Source organism: Palaemon carinicauda, chromosome 28 (assembly GCF_036898095.1).
Source record: "Palaemon carinicauda isolate YSFRI2023 chromosome 28, ASM3689809v2, whole genome shotgun sequence".
Lineage (NCBI taxonomy): Eukaryota > Metazoa > Arthropoda > Malacostraca > Decapoda > Palaemonidae > Palaemon > Palaemon carinicauda.
The window spans coordinates 19,134,645-19,140,088 of NC_090752.1; positions in this window are offsets into that span (position 1 = coordinate 19,134,645).

Consider the following 5,444-nt stretch of genomic DNA (forward strand, 5'->3'; position numbering starts at 1 on the left):
CTTCAGAAACAATCTGAAACATTTAAAATTTTCATGCCTTCCCTAATCTAGCCCACCGTCTCACGCTCCATTGACTCTCAGCTTTATTATCTCCCTTTGTTTATATAAACTGTTTTTCTTGGACAATTCTAGACTCATGGCGGTGGGTATTGTTTACATTAACTGCATGGGGCAGGCTGAAGAGCCGCCAAAGTTTATGTGGGAGCTAGTGGGGGAAAGGTGCCCAAGAGTATATAAACCTTTCAGGTTCTTTAATATCAAAGTTTTATATTTGTATTCAGAAATTGTAACTTCGTTTTCATTTCGGATACCAACTGCCATTCATGATGAAGTTTTCAATTACCTGTATCCATCTATAAATAAGCGAAATATAAAAGAATGGTAGTTCTTGCATGCAAGGGAAAGTAACGGTAAAGTCCAATTCTTTTAAAAATCCGAATCACAGGATTTACGTGAAGAAAAGCAACGACTTGCCTGCCCTCACCGTGGCAATACTTGAACAATGAAAATAATTTATTCTTGTTAATACCGGTAGTTATTAGGCGTGATAGAATTTTCTTCAAGAATTTTAACATAAAAGATTCACCCAATTCTTCAAGTATCCAAGTGTTGGTATTGCATGAAATTAGATGAAGGAGGGTGACATGATGCGTAAATAAATTTGGACCTCCCATTTATATCTCAACATAATTAATCTGTATACAAAGCTTTTCGTCGATCTAGTGCAGTCTTTTGATGTCCCATTTGCTGACATCTTTACTATTACCCCAAGTATAGGGAAGCCATTCAGTAAGGAAGTTAATTATCGACATATATCAAGGAAGAACTCTGATCTTGAAGTATTTTGTCAAGATGCTACATTTCATTTTCTTTACAGATTTAGGACGCCATATGAATTTGTTCATTTGCCTTCAATGTTTGAAATTTTTAATTTTCTTGCAACATTAGGATTTTTTATTTGCTTTCACTGCTAGTTTTTAAAATTCTTGATGTACATTTTGATATCGAAGATCCGCCCCTAGCACAAGTTCAAAGGAGATCGCATTCTGAAACGGTTTCATTTTATCACTGGCTCCGATCCAATATGTTTTTTTTTTTTTAGTCTGTTTAGCTTTATTTAATAATGAATACGTTGACTCACATGTGTCATGCTAATAGGTCTATTTGGGATGTGGTGAGTCGTGTTATGAGCTTAATGGGTTAATTCATGAAGTCTCTCTCTCTCTCATCTCTCTCTCTCTCTCTCTCTCTCTCTCTCTCTCTCTCTCAGTAATCTTAATCAGAGTTCTTATTTGTAGTGGTTTACAACCCAAAAAGGTCTAGTTAAAATTGTTATGAAGCATGACAAACGTGACTGTTAATATATTTCTTAACAACTTACAATGTTAAATAATACATACACATTCAGCATTTCGAAAATTCAAAAGAAATTAGCCTATGCGAGTATTTAGAAGTGTACAACAAGGAAGTTAATTATTGTTAATTATCTCTTAAGAGGAGCTGAGCATTTCTATTATGATTTTTATGAGTCATATACTGTACATGTAGTAACTGCTAGTCTTGCGTTCAATTGTCTTTTCAACCAAAGGGTATTCTGTGGTCAGGTCAATGATTATTTGCTTGTCACACCGTTTATCTTTTAAATGATTCCCAAGAAAGATCCCTTTCTTCAAAGTAGAAGTGTATCAGTGGTATTTGGCGTAACCGCTCACATTCTTTAGAAATTCTTCATAAATGCTCGCAGTTAATTTTCTTTTTGTAATTATGCACTTTTTAACATGGACGAGTCGCACAGTCTTGCGAAACAATTCATTTTTTTAGAGATAATATTTTTTATATATTCATTGTTAGATTGTTTTTATGATATTGTTGTTTTGTTAACTTTTTTAATTTCTGTCTTTATTTCATCTTCAAAAATTACCCACATTCATATATGTGCAACGAGAATTCGACGTTCCTTCAAAACGCAGATCGCAATATCCTATGTTGTATGTGCTAACCTGAGAAGTTTTATCCTGGGTTAATGGGAATTCTGGAAAAATAATAATCTTAACACGTCACGTAAACTTCAGACAAGTTTCACCTTCTCTGTGCATGAATATTCATAGAGGCGGATTCCTCTAGCATTCTTTAGGCTAAAATCTGATGTTTGTTTGAACTGGGCATGACTATAAATGGATATGCCTTTTTTTTTATACAAAATTCCATGGTCAGTGTAAACGAGATCAGGTCAGCATTTTTTTGTGCTCATTCCAAGCTAAAATTGAAATTTCACCTAAGCCCTGGTTAGCGGAGTTGACGAGAAAGGCTGATTTTATCAAGTAATCTATAAGAGAGTATTTAGAGGGCAAAGGGAGAGATACAACAGCGCATTTTGGAGATGAGAAAGCGATAAAGTCGTAGTGAAGATCTGTTAAGGGTATTCTCTGTCGTAGCTTGTTTTCAAACCCAGAACCATTATATTTTTTGCCCTTCTCAGCTGGGATCTTATCTCTTTCACACCTGTGGCTCAAAAAATATAAAAACAGAGTGGTATCAACTAAATGTCCGGGAAAGAAGATAACACCTCTTACAGTGTATTCCGATGGTTTTGAAATTATGAAATGTAATTAATGGATGTTATTAAGATTGATCATTTATGATTACAGGATGCTATATCTTGATCATTGGAACGCCAACCTCTCATCATTGCCCCAACTCCCCCTCTTTTTTTTTTTTTTTTTACTTAATTCGGCTAAAGAATATACAGGATATGCTAACGTTTTAATATTGTATAGCTGGAGAAGTTTCCTTTCCACTGATAACAATTTAACATATTTGTAAAACTTTTATGTACATAATAACGAAGAATGAGATCAAATTACTGGTCGTAAAATATGTCAATGGCGCCGAAAGAAGAGAAAACTCGGATGTAAAATACATCCAATAGTACTCAAAGTTTTAACTTTGTGTGAACCGAAAAAAAATCATATCGTATCCCTATTCAGGAGCACAAAATACGTCTATAGTTGTTTTCTTTTACTTGTAATCATTTGTTTATTGAAAGAATATTGAACTTGTTATCGAGATAGACGTCTGGATTTCTGTAATGACTGTATAGTTATGGTAGTATTGATAAATTGTTTTTTTTCTTTTTTATGTTTTGTCACAACTAAATTCAAGTGAACCTTTTGGAGACGCTATTTCCGTGTTCTAAGAACCTTCATTTTGAATTAGCTAAATTCGCTTTGTATAGTATATCTCATCCAGTGTGCCTGTATGATCTTAACTTTGAGTTATGTTCTTAATAGCTTGTCGATTCTGGTAAGTTTTGGATATGTCCGATTAGTTGCTTGGACTCGCAACATCATCCGTAAAGGCTTACTAAGGACCAGAAGGTTAAGAGCCTCTCCAGAAATCACCTCGAAATAGAAGGCAGTGACTAAGAAAAATATCTGACCCTTATTTAGGTTTAGTTAGTGCAAATGTTAAAAAAGATGTAATAGTAGGTTGTGCAGAAAGATAATTAGCACCTTACTGTAAATGTAATTAGGACTATTGAGTTCGATAAGGTCATAGTAATGAATTGTGAGCCTTGGTTAAATCTCATTTTGGAGTCATAAGAACAGCCATGAGTGTTTGTTGGAATAGAGAGCTTGGAAAATGGTTGAATGCAATCATTAGAGGGAATAAAGAAATAAATATCAAAATAAAAGGTATAAATTTAGAGATTCTATTTGAAGTGAATGAGGACCCGTTCTGGTGGAATGAGATTTCAAAGATTTACGGAATGTATAAGATAACAAACACAACTGACAGAAGCATATATATATTTCCCCCTTAATTTAATTCAAAAGTTTTCTTGCTAATAAGATGGAAACATGGAAATAGCGTTTGCAGTCCGATGTGCACTCGTTTATGTCGAGTTTATCTTCGTCCAGTACCAGCTGAACTCGGTTGAGTCCCTTGTCAGGCTGGGAGGAATGTAGAGAGTAGAGGTCCCCTTTTTGTTTTGTTTCATTTGTTGATGTCGGCTACCCCCCAAAAATTGGGGGAAGTTCCTTGGTATATGTATGTATGTAGTTATAAGCAGGCGGGTTTGAAAGGTAAACGAGAATTTTTCAGTTTTTTTTTTCTTTAGGGTGATACACGTTTCCTTTAAAAAATCACTTTCTCTCTCTCTCTCTCTCTCTCTCTCTCTCTCTCTTTCTCTCTCTCTCTCTCTCTCCTCTCTCTCTCCTCTCTCTCTCTCTCTCTCTCTCTCTCTCTCTTTATCTTTTAATTTTCTGCATCATTTCATTTCAGTTCCTTTAATATAACTGTTGCTGGTAATGTTATTTCCAGATCTTAAGTATTTTAACTGGTGATATAGGCACGCCTCTTTTTCATACAATTTGCCGCTATCGATTTATAGCTCACCGGCTTTGCTATATTTTCAAGTAAATTATTTGTAGCTTTCTTCATCATTGTTTAACCTTATATATATATATATATATATATATATAATATATATATATATATGTACTGTATATATATATATATATATTATATATATATATATATATATATATATATGTATTTATATATACATACATATATATATATATATATATATATATATATATATATATGTATATATATACATATATATATATATATGTATATATATACATACATACATATATATATATATATATATATATACAGTATATACTTTATGTGTGTGTAGAAATCCTGACAGGTAATACGAAATCAGCGTAAGATATATATTATAACCATGAAATGAAAAGTGTAGATTGGAGTTAATATTTCGTCTTATTGGTGACATCATCATGCTCACAATGAGTGTAAAAATATAGGTATATCATATTGATTCAAAAGAAGTGGATCAATTCACTTTCAGTTTCTTGATGATTCCAGGTAAGTCGGATTTGAGAAATGAAAATAAATCCGATCCCACTTCCTTTCTTCTATTTGCCCTCATGTCTCTTTTAACTTTCACTTTATAGTGAAACTATTGGTGCTTATCTCAGCACGAGACCATATGACCCAAATCCATTAAACCAAATTTAAATCAAAACACTGTCCCCAAGGAGCATGGCATCCTCTGCAAATGCCAACCATATAATTGCACATTCCAGTTGCAACACCTTTTCTCCCACAACTCTGTATTATGGGGTCCAACAGGGAAAATAGCCCGGTGAGGAAAGGAAACAAGGAAAAAATTATTCTAAGAACAGTAACAACATTAAAATAAATAATTCCTTCTATACACCCAATGCCCTTTCGCTGAATTTGAATACAGATATTAGTGTGCTGCTGAGTTATCACAGACCCATTTTCACACCAAACCTTCCATACTTCTGCCTCTGTACTTTAATACATGCGTCACCAACATTATTAAACCCTTTAATTGCGTTCAATAGCCTATCATTTAAACCATACATTCTTAACACCTATTCATT